Source organism: Erithacus rubecula (assembly GCF_903797595.1).
Source record: "Erithacus rubecula genome assembly, chromosome: 20".
In the NCBI taxonomy this organism is placed as follows: domain Eukaryota; kingdom Metazoa; phylum Chordata; class Aves; order Passeriformes; family Muscicapidae; genus Erithacus; species Erithacus rubecula.
Genome location: NC_136672.1, coordinates 3,909,935 through 3,925,307, shown reverse-complemented (window position 1 = coordinate 3,925,307; position 15,373 = coordinate 3,909,935). Strand labels below are relative to the sequence as shown.

Sequence of the window (15,373 nt, the reverse complement as noted above, 5' to 3'; positions counted from 1 at the left end):
TCAGCCTGTTCAGGTTCATTAGCCAGGCCAGGTGTGAAAAGCAGCTGCAAGGGCCCAGTGAAATTTCTCAGGATCCTCCTGCTGCACACAGCTCCAGCTGCCCCAGCCCATCCTTCACCTGCACCCCCTTCAGAAAGGGGAACCTCTGCTCCCCTGCAGCTCCTGGCAGGCTCAGAGCTGCCCCAGGCTCCATGGGGAGATCAGCAGGTGCTTCAGGATGAGCCAGGCTTCTGGATAAAGACAAGGATGTGGTGGATCACAGGAAAAAACTATTGAGACACACGTTGTGGGCAAGCCAGTGTCACACCCTGGGAGATGCGAATGACCACTGGAGATATTCCAGAACCACCTGGACACAATCCTGTGCTGGGATGACCCTGCTGGAGCAGGGAGGTGGGACCAGATGGGGTCTCTTCCAGTCTGATCCATCCTGGGGTTCTGATCTCAGCAGCAACTGCACACAAGGAAAAGCTCAAAAGGGATCCAAGAGCATTGGGCTGCTCCAGGGAGCACCCAGCCCCTCCAACATCAGGCTCTGATGGTGCCCTGTGACATTCCAGAGCTTTTGCAGAAGGAAATGCCCCCAGAAAACCCCAGACAGGAACAGATTAACTTCCAACACACACAAAATTATATTTAAAAAAAAAGGGAAAAATCAAAGCCAGCAGCTTGAACACAAGCCTTGCATTTGCAATTCTGATTCTCTAATATGAAACAGCGCCCAACTGGGGGAGGGGCAGACAGGAAATATTACAGCAATGTTATTTTGTTACACTAATTACCAATAATGGCACATACTAGACTACCAACCACAGTCAATTCATTTTGAAAGCTATATAATAATGTTTAGGATAAGGAATTAATTTTTATAGCCACTGAAGCAGATTTACTTGTACTGTAATGCTGATTTATTACAAATTAAATTTCTTAACTCCAGAAGTTTCCTTGAAGAGACTCAGCAGGACCTGGGAGGGGACATACCTGGCTTTGAGGAGGGAATTTTGGCAGCATTAAGGTTCAGGTCAGAGTCCCCAGACCATTATTAATCCTTCAACACACAAACCTTTTTGGTTGAACCCACCTTCAAGGGCAAACTCAACCCCACAGTGTGCACACAATGACCCACTGGATGACTTTTCTCAAGTCAGCTGATTGTGAAAGAGTGGGATTTTTTTATAATTTTTTTATTGCATCATTTACAAAGGTAAAATTTCAGTGCTACAAGGATTTGCTGTTTTCTTTTTCTTTTTTTTTTTTTTTTTTTTTTTCCAGCATAGAGAATTCCATAAAAGATTCATAGAGTGAAAACTTTGAAGTATATTCAAGAAGATACACTCATTAATTTACGAAAACATCCCTGGTGTCAATTATTGGCTGTGAAGAGGTTCAGATTGTCTCTTCCATTTCCATGCAGGAGCTGCTGGCTCAGACTTTGTTCAGAGCCGAGGGCAAGGCTGGGCCTGGGCACCAGACCAAAGAGGGAGAGTCTTCAGCAGGATTTCAGACAGGGTCTGAATGTGATCATTTGTGACTGGAACAATTTATGAAATTATTGGAATAACCTCAGTTTCTTCACTGCTGCTTACAAGAATCCTTTACTAGATCAGGACTGTCTGGATAGGAAATCTCCAGGGGCTTCTCCTGCAGGTGCATTGGCTGGGCTGATCTTGAAAGACTTTCCCTCCAGCTCTGGAGATGTGGCTGGATGAGGACAGAACCAAAGGGATGGCTGGGCTGAGCTCTGCATCCTCCAGAGAGAGGTGATGCATCCATTCTGCCTGCAGGGAAGGAACAGCCACTGCTCCCTGAGTGCTTGGGATGCTCAAAACAAGCACAGGGAGATGGTGGGAACACAGGTTTGGGGTCCATCTCTTTGGGTGTGCAGGGAATTTTGTGGTGTCTCACAGGTAACACATATGGCCAGAGATGGAGCTACACATCTGCATGAACCACACCAAGGGAGCCAGCCCTGAGACCTTCACCACTAAGAAAACCCAATGGAAAATGTTCCTGCTATCCAGCCAGCCCTGGGAAAAAAAAAATCAGGCAAACTCCCATAGATGGGCACCCACCAGGGAGCCTTTCAGGGCATCAGTCAAGGACTAAGCTGTGGGCAGCTCCTCCTCATCTGCATCTTGGAAAAGGCAGATCCTGCCAATCCAGCTCTTGACATTGCTACTCCTTTAAAAGGAGCCACTTGTTCAGCCCAAGCCTTCACCAGCTCCAGCAATAGTTGGCAGCCCAGCCCAGCAGCCAAGGCAGCTGGGGGGCTCACAGTGGTTTCTAAACATCATCTCTGCACCATCTGATGTGTGCAGGCACCAAACAAAAACCTACTCGAATTCCTTAGCAGAAAGAACAACGAAGCTGGAGCTGCTCCAATTCCCATCCTGGCTGGAGGCAGCTCCTGGCAGACAGAGGCAAAATCTCAAAAAGCATTTGTCTGATGCCTTTTTCCACGTTTGGTATTGCAGGGTTGCTTTTGTTTTGATGACACTTCTAGAGATCCCATTGTGTCTTTGGATACTGCTGGGAACCAGGGAAAGAGCAGCCTTGAAGCCTTGGGTTTCTCAGGCTGCACAAGGACAAGAAATTATAACAATGATTAAACACCTGCAGGGTGCTGAGAGCTGTGTGAGTGTCTGGTGATGTTTTGCAGAAAGCATGATTTCAAAGAGGTGTTGCTTCTCGGACCAATGAGCCTTTTCTATTTGTTTTGCACATACTACCCTATATAAGTGTACTGTTTTTTTAAATGAAGCTCTTTCTCTTTTGCCTCTATTACACGAGGAGCTATGCTGCATTATCCTTTCCCCTGCTCTCCTATAGCCTCAAATGCAACTCCCCAGCTTTAAGTTCCGTCCTGGGAGGGAGATGCAGCGGGAGGAGAGTCATTAGCTCATCCCTAACGCCTGGTGAGGAGGAGGAGAAGGGAGGAGGGCTTTCCTATGCTAATCCTGCCCAGGCTGATCTCCCACCGATGCTTTCCTGTGCTCCAGGATAAATGAGACTTCCCTAATTCTCTCCCCGCTGCAAATAAACAGACGGGGAGCCTGCACCATGCGGCTCGCTCTGCCCTATCCATCAGCGCGTCCCGACTGTAGGTAGCGGTGATTACAGCTCATTATCGGCAATTACCACCGTGCAGCTCTTAGGTGTTTTCCCCCAAGAACTTTCAGCAGCTCCAAAGCTCTTTGAAGGTTTCCCTGTGAAGAACGGCTGTAGGAAATCCCTCCCCCACCTGCCCAGCAGTCAGACCTTCCTTCCAAAAGATGTAGCCATCAGACAACACAGCAAAATCACAAAAAATGACTGGGAAAAAAACGGCGAGCCGTGAGCCCGAAGGATGGGCGGCGCACCTCTGGCACAGCTGGCTCCTCAGAATGACTCTTCTTTCTCTCTTTTGATCCTCGGAAAACTCCCCCCACCCCACTCCAAACCCACAATGTAATTCCCACGAAAGCCCCCACCCAACAGAAAAGCACATGTACGGCGGGTGCTTTTACTGCATTCAAAGTACCACAGCAGCGGACTGAGGGATGGACCCTTTGAGAAATTCATATGCCAGCCTTCCCTCTATAGCAATTTCATTCTGTCTTTGTAATTGTCTGATATTACATTGTTCCCTGCCAGAAGATTAATTAGCTAGTCTTACCCTCCAACATACCATCCCTCTGCAACCCTCAAGGAGGCTGGAGTGGTGCCAAGTCGCACAGTATTTGCTATTCTGGCTGGCAGCTGCTACTGTCGCTGCAGAAAAAAAAAAAAAAAAAAAAAAAGAAGAAGGGGGAAAAAAAGCCTCCTTTTGTCCCCAAGCAGCAATTGCTGTGCTAAATGACCCTCACATCTCTGTCCCTCCCAAAGCAACCACTAACACGATGGCCAAGTTTTAACACTATGGGCCGGGCAGTGCAGAAAAATAAAAGTGGCAGGAAATGGGAAATAAAGATTAAAAATATTAAATCTAACAACCCCCCCATAGCCAACCCTGAGTGCTCCCCACACCCCAGGGCCCCGCTGGTGTCAATACTCACACTGGCAGAGCTGTGGCCACGGGACACGCTGTGGGCAGGGCACAGTGAGGTGACATGGCATCATCCTCACCAACATCAGCACCCGACACCACCACCCCAAATCCCAGCCCAGAGCCAGCTCTACTCTCAGCCCACCCTCAGCCCGTGCCCCAGAGGAGGGGGCAGCAGGAGCATCCCCAGCTGTGCCGGCAGCAGGAGCCACCAGCCTGGCCAGGGCTGCTGCAGCCGCTCTTGGCAAGGAGCCTGGCCCAGCACCACCGTGGAGCTGCTGCTTTTGTTCCCTCTCCATCTTCTGTCCTCACACACACACGCTCTGGTTCTCTCCATCCTACCCTAAACATGGTGGCCAGGCAGGTATGAGCACAACACACCTGTGGTCACCATCCCAACGAGCTGTGGGGGCACAAGGGTTTTCTGTCTTTGGAGAGCTCAAAGGCAGGGAGGTAATAACCTAAAATATAGAGTCAGCCATCTAAATTCATGCACACCACAAAGTCAGCTGACAAGCACATCATCTTTCCTTCCAGACAGTTCTTGAAAAGTTCTGCTCTGCTGAAGTCACCCCAGCAGTTCATGCTTGCTGGTTGATTTACTGGTTTACCCCATCAGCACCACAGGGCTCTCCAGCCACATCCCACCAGGGCTGCAGCACAGTGCAGCAAGGTGTTTTCAGCAGAGCAGACACCATATATGCCAACAAGTTGTGTTTAAGGTAAAAAATGAAGTAAAGGAGAGCAGGACTCTTGCAACACCAGCAGACACAGCTAGGAGCAGGAAGAGATGCACTGGACCCTCTACAGCCCGATGGGATTTGGTCCCCAAAACCACCGAGACAGACCAGACCTGGCAGCTTTGCCTCCTGTCCCTTACCCAGCTCATTTGTGGTTATTTTTTTTTTAATCTGGGCAGCTCTTGCAGGAGATCCCCTTCCTCCCCAGCACACCCAGCTGCCCAGGGAGTGGCAGGGGACAGGGAGCTGTGTTCACTGGGCACCAGGAGCCCTTTGAAGCCCCGTTCCTGGCTGTGGGAAACGAGCCTAGATTGTCACAGGGGCTAATTAAGCTCCTGCACTAAGGCAGCAGCTCTAGAGTGGCTCAGCACCCGCCTGAGCTGGCAGCCCCCCCTCCTCGGGTGCTACGGAAACGGGAATTAAGCAGTGATGAATGCAGTATTAATTAATTAAGAGAAGATGCACGTGAAGGGGGTGGGAGGCAGGGGGTCTTTGCGCTGTGGAAATTACCCAAGGAGGGGCCGCCGTAAATTTGGTTTTTTAGTGTTTTTACTTGGGAGAAAGCGCCAGGGGTGACCTGTGTGCCCAGGCAGTGACCCGCTAGCACCAAACCCACCCATCCTCCATCGTGGAGGAAAAGAGGATATCCCAAAAAACGGCAAGGGAGGGAAGAGGCACCCGCGGCTCCGCGCCGCCATCTTCTCCCACTGCGGAGGCCGAATGCAAAATCAATTTTGCACACTCTGAAATGGCTGTTCAGGAAGCAGGCTTTGCTCTGGAGAGGTTAATGGGGAAGCTCAACCCAGCTGGCGCTGGGGGGATGGATGCCACTTTTCAGTTTGCATATTGAGATTGTTTACACACATGATTAGCTAATATATTAAGCTTCTTAAGGAAAGAAAGGAAAAAAAAAAAAAAAGATAGCAAAGCACATGGTTTAGTTTTGATTTGTATGCCTCGCCCACTCTCTCCTTCACAGTAAATCACCCAGAGAAGCGCAAGGACTTGGCCATCAGCGCCAACAGCTGGCATTTGGAGAAGGGAAACAAATGGTTAAAATTCCATCAATGACTGCAGTGTCCAGTGTGATTTAGCAGATCCAACCTCGCATCACAGCACATCAGGTAAATGCTGGTCCCCATCACATGAACTGGGGCAGCTGAGCTTTCTCAGAGGTGAGTTTTGGGTGGGTACTTAGCAGCCCAGGGTGGCCAGACCTGACCTCTGTGGGAAGGACAGGATCCCTGTGGGAATCCTGCTGTGCCAAGCCTTGGCCAGTGGCAGTGGGGTGCCAGGGACAGGTGAGTGCATCTGCAGAACCCACATACAATGGGAAGTGCTCAGCACTGCAGATTTTCCTCTGCAGGACTGTTTCTGCAGGCTGGGTGTGGTTTCAAGTCTGTTTTCTGTCTCAAGGCTGGAGACAAACATGCTGGAGACAACCAAGGCTTTGTTTCATCACCAGCAGGGGCAGAGAAACTCAGCTGCAGAGCCTGCTGGCACTTCCCTGGGCTAAGAGGACAGAGACCATCATTCCCTGATCCAGAGACCTTCTGGGCATCTCCAGGACACCCCTGCCTGTATCTCAAATCAGAAATAACTGTTTTCTCTCTCCTCACATCACACACACTCCTGGCAACACAACCAAAGGTGTGGCTGTGCTGCCAACAGCTCCACAGATCCATCCCTGTCTCCCAGTGTTTAACTGGTTTCACTCAGCACTTCTCCATGCAAACTTCTTCCTGAATGGTCTCAGCAGGTTGATGGGCTGGGAAGGGTTTTAGGGGACCACTCTTAAACACCAGGCTGCATGCTCAGAGCCTTGTGCTGTTCCTCCAACTCAGAGGTTGCTGCAGACTCTGTTCCTGCATCCCTGCTTCCTGGGTCAGCTTTTTGGGATCTTCCTAATACAATTCCCTTGTGCATTTCAGAACACTGCCAAAGCTCTTCCAGCTCACCATCCTTCTCCCCTGATGTGGTTTTAACACCACATTTCTCCCTTGCTCCTTTTTTTCCCTGTTACAGGGATAATCCCTCCTTCCACAGCCAGGCATCACAGCAGCAGCTCAGCTGCTCCTCTCTGCCTCACGTTCCTCCCCAGCCCTCACCACACACAGTGTGTTATTTATACAACATCTCTTAACATTGACTTCTTCAACACAACTTTTCCTTTAATTACTTGCATTAAAAATAAAAATGCCAACCTATGTGAGCAACTGCTCTCATTACAGTATCAGTCCTCCAGCTAATTAATATCTGTTAGCTTTGGCTTATGCACCAGGATGCCTAAATCCAAAATACACAAGGCTGCCAAGTTACTTTGCAAACAGGAGCACTTGCCTTGAAGAATCACATTATCCAGCTTGCTTCTATGCAATCTCACCATAACCTTTACTTTCAAGGTCTTAGAAGAGAGAAGGAAAGCTCATGCAGCTCAGAAGAGATTGCAGTGAAACCAAAGGGGAGACCCAGAGGGAAGCAATGAGAAACAGATCTCCAGAAGAAAGAGAAACACCACCTTTGTACCCACTCTGTTGTACTGACACAGGCCACATGGGAAAGACTGAATCTGAGGGAAAAAACTTCCCAGCAACTCCCAAACATCTCCCAGAGCACACACACACTTCTGCAGCCCTGGAGAAGGAAAGGGAGCTGAGCACAACCAGCTCCATCACAGCCATCCCTCCCTGTGCTGTCTGACTGCAGCAGGTGTCAGGGATGCTGCAAGCCTCAGGAGTGTTGTGACACACAGAGGAGGCACCCCAGGGTGGGTAAGAGCTGGCAGGGTGGGTGCAGCCCCCCTGCAAACCCCCCAATAGCTGCGAGTGTCAGCACAGCCAGCACGGCCCGGGGCGGGCTTGGAGCTGATTAAAAAGGGAAAAGCCTTATGTAAACCTAATGCATAATTAACCTGAGCAACACACTCACAGGAGACATTATTGAGGTCAGGGAAGCATTAGAGCCACAAAAACAACTCTGCCAGCAGATGAGGGATGAGAACATCCACTGTGAAATTATTGGAATACTCCTCTAATGCAAAGGATAAAGCCTGCTGGATCCTAACCAGGACAAGCTTCTCCTCCAGGCAGATTATAGCAGGTTCCTTAGATCCTACTCCAAAACACTGCATGGCAAAGGCCAGAAAGGGGAGCCTGAGGTGGACAAGCCCTTTTGAGATTTTCTGTCTGTGTCAGGTCTCCAGCAGAGGCTGCAGGGGGATTCCTGCCCAGCTGTGTGTGTGTCCATGAGTGGGACACTGAGGTCAGAGCCAGCCCTGCCTGTCCCTGCATTATCTGAGAGCAGCACCCTCACAGGAAAGGCTCACCTCATCCCAGGTGTGCTCCTGGGAGGTGGATGGTCCTTGGCAGGTGCCTGTCCCAGGTGTCCCAGCCCCACAGGTGCCCTGGGCACCCCTGCAGGTGGGAGTCCCTTGGGGTACCCACCAGGCTGTGCTGGTCACTCACCCCTCAGTCCAGCGGGCTCCAGGAAGGCTTTGAGTGGTTTTAAACCTTTACCAGTCTGGACAAGGATGGATGAAGTTCTCCCTCTCTTTTCACTTTCCTTTGCCCCTTCCCTGCCTTCACACCACGGTCACAGTTCCACTGTGCACAAACACCTTCCAGAGCCTCCCAAATGGTGTTTGGGGCTCCAAGCTCCCAGTCATCTTCCTGATGCCAATTAAAACAACAGGAGAGCCTCCCATTTGCCAAGGTCCATAACCAAACACCCCCAGGCATTGCCCTCCCTCCACTCCTGGCTTGTTACAGCCACAGCAGCTGTTCCACAATCCCCACTGTTATAAACCCCCATTAAACCAAGGTCTCTTTTGTCAAAATCTAGTAAAACAGACTTCATGAAACATCCCATGGAGACCAAGAGCTGCCTTTCCCAGAAGATCAAAATGTAAATGCTTGAGGCTCCCTCTGGAGAGAGCCAAGGCCTTTATTGGAGCCCTGCTCCCAAATACCCCACAGCATCCAGAGGGGTTTGTGGCAGTGGATTCACCTGGGATCAGCCCTCTCACCCCCACCTGCCTTTGGGCAATATCTCTGATGCTTCCAGCACACACAGACTGGGGACAGTGCCAGCAGCTCTGTGGGGCAGTGCCAGGCTGTCTTCCTTTTCCAAACAATCCAAAATAATAAACCAGAATGTCCAAATAGTTCATTTTACAGCTAATTTAATGATAATTGGATATAATAAGCTTGGATTCCTCGTATTTGCAGAAAACAAATATTTTGAGTGTGCCAGTCTCCACTTGCTGAAGTGCCTCTGTGCCCCCCCAAGGGCTGGAGAGGCTCACTTGGGAAGGAGGGAAGCTCTCAGCCCACCAGACTCCAAAGAGCTCATGAATACACAGCAATGAGAAGGCAGAAGAGGTGAAACAAAGCCTGAGCCAAGCCCAGCCCATACCACCTCATGGCACAGTGCTGCTGCTCCCACAGGGCAGGCAGATGGAGCCCAAGGGTTGCAGGGCTGGATCATTCCAGCTGTTCCCAGTTAAACCTCAGCCCCACCAGGGAGGCAGGCACCAACAAAGTGATGGAGCACACGTGGGAAGGCACTCCAAGGGGGAAATTGGTGATCAGGGAACCCACAGAGCTGCAGGGATTGTGGCAGCCAGGGCAGCTCCTTGGCAGCCTCAGAAAAGCCAGGTTTCCATCTGCTCCTGTTAATGCTTGGAGTCTGCAGGAAATGAAAGCCTGGAGCAGCCTGGCAAAAGCCCTGCAACCTTCAAACTGGCAAAAGCTGGACACTCATCACACATTTCATCCTTGTTTCCTCCATCCTCTTGCACAGGGCCTCCCATTACACTCAGAGAGGGTTTGTGGCATGGCTGTCATCCAGGTATCCACTGCAAACTCCATGGAAGAGCCTTGGCAAGAACAGCACCCGTGGCTCTGTTGTGCTGAAAGGGAAAACTGGCTGCTGGTGGGATGCAGCTCCCTCTCCTATGAAGTAACAAGGTAAAACAGTTCACAGAGGTGCTGTAATTCATACCTGACACATGCAGCATTCCTTGGCAACCCCTGGAAAAGCCATTAGCACCAGAGGAGAGCTCTGCCAGTCTCCCTGTCCATGTGCAGGTGACTGCCACCAGCTCCAGCATGTGAGACTGAAAATGAAACAACTCTCATTTGCTTTCTGTTGCTCTCCAAATGACACCTGGCACACTTGCTGGAGGTGCCACTGTCACCAGGTCACCATGAATATCTGATTGCCTGGAGGGACATGGACTCACTTTTAAAAAAAATGTTAATAATGCAAAGACACTTGGTGACATTTTCCCTTGTTCACATGAAGAAAAAACCTTGCAATCTCAGGTCTGTTGCATGACACAGAAATGTCATGAATCTGAGAATCTGGAAGCAAGCAAGGGAAAGACAAAGAGCAGTGTTTTATATTTTGAGTATGGCTCAGGTGGCCTCATAGAGGAGGACTCATGTCCCAGAGCTCAGCTTTAGTAGCTCCCCATGAGATGGTGCCACCCAGCCCTGCCAGCCCCTCAACAGCCTTCCTCAGGATGGTCTCAGCACATTTAACACCTATTTAATAGCTGAAAACCCCTTTAAACCTCCAGTCATTTCCCTGATTCCAGCTCTGCTGGTGGATCCTTTGGTCTTTGGGTTCTTTGTCTCCCTCTCACAGATCTTTTGTGCCACCTGCACATCAGCCCTGGCACAGCCCTGGCTTTATTTTGGAGCACATGGAGCTTGGTCCTCTTTTGGAGAGAATTCCCCTGGACCTGTTGATCCTCACTCATCAAATTTAAATTTATCTTATGCAGGCTGCAGCCAAGGCTCTGTGCCAGTGACTGCCCAGGCTGGTGGCAGATCATTTGTTCTATTAATTTGTTCTTCCTGGCCCTACACTGGATATCCTTCCAGTTCAGCACAGAAGAAATAAAACCAACATCCTGCACCCCAAACAGATTCTGGGAGGTGATCCATGCAGTGAAAGTCCCAGGATGGCAGAGATTGGATATGAGCAGCTGGATTCAGGCCTTGGCAAAGATGGAGATGTTCTGCACTCACCTGGGCCATTCTTATTTACACCCCCAAACACAGCATTTGCTCTCCTGAAAACCTACAGCCTCTGCAAACTAAGGTTGTTCTAGCTCCCAGCTGTGCTGCTGCTCCTTTTCCAGAGGAATTTTACACCCAAACCTTTGGCCAAACCTGCAGCTGGTCCCTTCCAGCCTGGGCACCCAGCAGAGCATTCCCAAGGGAGGAGCAGGGCCAGGATCTGCCCTCTATGGAAAACAGGATCTAAAGGGAACCTGGGTGCTTGTTCCCTCATCTCAGGGTCTCACTCACCCAGAGCAAGGGCTCCTTCCTTGCAGGAGGAAGCTGTAGATATACTACAAGCACTTACGAGGAAAAACATTCCAGCATCTAAAGGTACTTTAAATGATTTAGATACAAACTTGCCTGTAATAAGACATCTATTTTGGTTAATCTCTTAGTTGCAAATCTTGAAACTCTTGAACCTGCCTCAGGCTACTGTCAGCAGCACTTCATTTAACACTGCTTATTGGGAATAACTGCTATTTCCCACTGTAACCTCCAAACCTCTTAAAGTCTCTCTTATTGCTCTGCCCAAATCTACTTGCCTTCAGGATACAGAGGGTTTTTTCTTGCTAAGAACTGTTAAGATGATTTGAACAAGCTGAATCAGAAGAGACTGTTTCTCAGGCAAAGCAGCCAAGACTCAAAACACCATCCCTGCGATATTTTGGGAGTGATTCCCTTTTTTTTTGAACATTTTCTCAGGTTATGAAATCCAACAGCTGCACTTTGATCACTCTTCGCAAGCAAAGGAGTGGGAGGGATGGAAGGATGTGTCCATCCTCCAGGAAAGTCACCTGGGGGAAGGGATCTCCATGTCCCTGGTGATGTGGAGACCATCACCAGCCACCATGGCCATGGTCAGAGCTCTCTGAGGAGTCTGCTGGGGGCTTTGGCAGCACCAGTGCAGCTCTTGTGTCCTAAACTCAACCCCATTTTTATTTCAAAGGGATGCAGAGCTGTGGTGGGCATCTGTCCCACAGTCCCACCCACCCCAGCTCAGCAGGTTTGGTTTGGATATAGCCAGCACTGACCTGATGGGTGCCACAGCTCCAGCCCAGCAAACCTGGGAACTGCAGCAGTCCTGGGGCAGGGGTGAGCCCTCCTGTCCTGAGGCACAGGCAGCAATGAAGCCTCTGCCCCTTTGGGTACCAAGCAGCTCCAGCAGGGCAAACACAGGCACCAGATGTGCCTCCAGATGTGGCACTTTGCAGCACAGGACTGTCCAGCCCTGTGGCTAGGCACTCACTCATCACTGCAGGTTTGCAGTGTCACCTCAGTCTCCACCTTCCCTCTGCTCACTGGGAAAAGCTTTGGCCACTGAAGAGTTTTGGTCCATGTGGAGCCCAAAGAAAAAGGCTCACAGCTTGACTTGGGATCAGTTTCTATTGCCTGAGAGAGTAGCCAGCATTAGGGATTACAGCTCTGGGGCTCAGAGACACTCACATCCACCTGCACCAGGTTTCACACGGAAATCTTGATAGAAACAAAACCCCAAACCAGTATGAACTGTGTGTAAATAACAGCCTGTCTGTGCAGGCCAAGGGCCCTCTCTGCTCTACATTCACCTGGTTTAGCAGGGATGAAGCCACAGACTAATCCAGTCTCTGCCAAGCCATGACTAATCCAGCACACTCAGAGCACTCAGCCCTGGCACAGCACAGTCCCTGGCAGCTGCAGAGGCCAAACCTGTGCCTTTCCAGGCTCAGCTTGCCTATGTCTCTCTGCTCTGGAGCTAGCCCTTAGTCTGAGCTCAGGCTGCAGATAAATGTTCCACCAGATAGAAAACAATTTTTTCTCCTTCCCCCAAAACATCCCACTTTGCACAATCAAACCTCACTTTACTCCTGCTCAAGGCAAAGCACCTGTGGGGAGTGAGCTTTGGGAGAAAGCTGGGCCACAGCAGATAAAGTTACAGTTAAAACAAAATAAAAATTCCTTGAACCTCTTTCTCCCAGCAGAGGGAAGTGCTCACAGGAGCTGCCAGCAGGACAGAACCAGCCCAGTGCCACAGATCCTGAGCCCAGCAATGCCTCCCCACTGCTGAGAGCCAGCTGCTGCTGCTTTAAACCTCTGCAGGGGTTAGGAGAGCATCACCTGCACCAGCAGCTGATGGCACTCCCTGCTCCCCTGTGCAGTTTGGCCACGAGCTGACAAATAGCTTTGTGCACACTGTAATATTATCCCAGGAATGATACTTGGAAATTCTTCCTGCCAGATGGAAGATGCAGTACAGATCTCAGTGGGTAAAGCAAAACACCTACAAATTTCCTTATGATTTGTCAACTCCTCTGTTTTGCACCAGAGGGGAGACAGCTCTGACTGCCAGGAACCCCTGTTCCCTCCTCACCTATTCCAGCTCTGGCACTGATGATCCAGCACACTGGCTTGGCTGATTGCAGAAAAAAAACCCCATGTTTTAAACAGCTTTTCCCTGCAGCAGGAAGCACTGAGAGTGTGCTGTGCCCTGATAAACATCAGAGTGCCAGACTGGGGTAGGAGAAGCCCAGAGCTTCAAACCAGCTGGAAATGTCCCAGGTGAAGCCACCAGCACACCCAAATCTCCATGAAGTGCTCAGTAAAGGCAATAACACACACCCATGGTCTCTCTTTTCCTCCTCAGGGCTCAGATTGGGATTGGTGCCTCCTTCTGCACGTGCCAGGGGACAAAGCCACTGCAGCCAGCCCTGGGCAGGGGCACAGGGGGTGCCAGCAGGACAGGGGACACATCCACAGTGTCACCCCTGGTCTGGCCCTCACCCAGAGATGGGTCAGAGCTCAGAGCTGTGCTGAACATCCATAAATCCTTTTAGTGGGACAGGTGCTCATTAGAGATGCCCCTCCAAATCCTTTGTGTCTTCATCCATCAGTCAGCTCTGCTGGAGAAGATCCCTTCCATCCTGGAGAGTTTCAGAAGTAATTTGCAGACATCTCAGCTTGCCCAGTAATTTTGTTCCTTATTAAATATTGCTAATGACAGGGTTACAGACTTTTGGCCATACATCCACTTTCTGTTCTAGTATAAATTTTAATCTGTCTTCCCTTTTCTTTCTAGACAAGTCTTTAAAAAAAAAAAAAATTACTGGAATAAAAAGGAAAGCACCAAATAATTGAAAAGAGCTGCTGAAAACAGAAAGGAAGGGAAGGGAAGGAAAGTTATAATGATTGAAAAGTTCAATAAAATCGGAGGCAAGCAGGAAAAATTCCAGTTTTTAATGAAATGGATGGTGAGGTGTCACTGGTACATGGCAGCAGTGCTGGAAGGTGAGCTCTGGTTTCCCACCCCAGGTCAGGCTCCCACCTCTATGGGCCACTTCAAAAGCATCACCCCACTCCCCTTCCCTTGTTTTAACTAGAGCTGCATTTTCTCCTCTCCATTCCCCCTCCAGCCAAACCTTTTCATCTGGTGCTTTCAAAGCCCAGCCAATAAAACTGTTTGTGGGGAAAAAGTTTTCTGAAGAAAGCAAGCACAAAAGATGGTGTTTTACCAAAAGCTACAGGCAGAAAATGGGAGGCTGGAGTTGAAAAGCCCATGCAGATGAATCTTGAGCTGTCTATTCTCACCAATATAATGAGCACATACATGATTAATGAAAATATTTATCCTCATAACCCACTGCAGCGAGTTAATATTTAATCCAAAGTCCAGCCTCTCCTGCTTCCTCACCTTCTTGTTTCCTTGGAAATCTCTGAACTCTGCCAGCTGACCTGAGCTTTGGCTCTTTGGGGCTGGCTTTTCCTGCCTTTCTGCACCAGTCCCACACCTTTTGATCCCAAAATTGCTGCCACTTGGGACCTACAAGGTTTCTCAGATAATCCTGTGGAGCTGGAGCTTTGTAACCTGCCTCTCTTTGATATTCAAGGCAAAGCTGGACAGCCCACACATGAAAAGACATCCTTCCCTTTCTTCCCAGGCTTAATTTCATCTGCAAATTAAACATATCGAGGCAGATATTTATAAAGGAATGCCCTGATCCTCCCTGGGGGGCTGTGGAGTCTCCAATGTGTAATTTTGCTGTAGGAATATGATTTCAATCTTGAGTTTTTTCTGAGGCTGGTGGCAGGAGAGGAGCAGGGCAGGGGAGGGGGATGCTGGTGCTGCTCTGCTCCCCACAGGCTGAGCAGGGTGGGGTGGCTGGATGTGCTCAGGGATCCAGGCTCCTTCTGCCTCCCTCTCCTTGCCCCCTCCAAAGCTGTTTCAGGTCTTGAAAGGTGACAATTTTTACTTTTGAAAGAATGGGGTCTATGAACATTGACAGCAAGAGCTTCCAGCTGTGATTTAAAAACCCCCAAACCAAACCAACTTCCTTTAAAAATGGTGCACAGATTGAAATAACTGCTCAGCCCTGGGTGCTGGTGGCCCTTTGTGACAAGGAGCACTCACAGCATCTCCCTGTACTCCAGTCCTCCATCCCGTATTTTCACTGTGGGCAACACACAGCATTAAAAAAATAACCACAAAAAGGGAACATTTTAGCTTATGTCATTTATAGATATGCCCTAGAGCAGAGGATAAAGGACTTTTATTTTGTTTTCCAGTT

The 15,373-nt window shown here is 49.6% G+C and overlaps 1 long non-coding RNA gene across 1 annotated transcript; it reads left to right on the top strand.

The window, feature by feature from the left end:
• The first annotated feature begins 5,358 nt into the window (after positions 1-5,358).
• On the top strand, positions 5,359-7,436 carry LOC306810535. Its single transcript, XR_013776475.1, has 3 exons — positions 5,359-5,547; positions 5,744-5,888; positions 6,230-7,436. It is a non-coding gene; the product is annotated as an uncharacterized lncRNA (long non-coding RNA).
• The last annotated feature ends 7,937 nt before the right edge of the window (positions 7,437-15,373 follow it).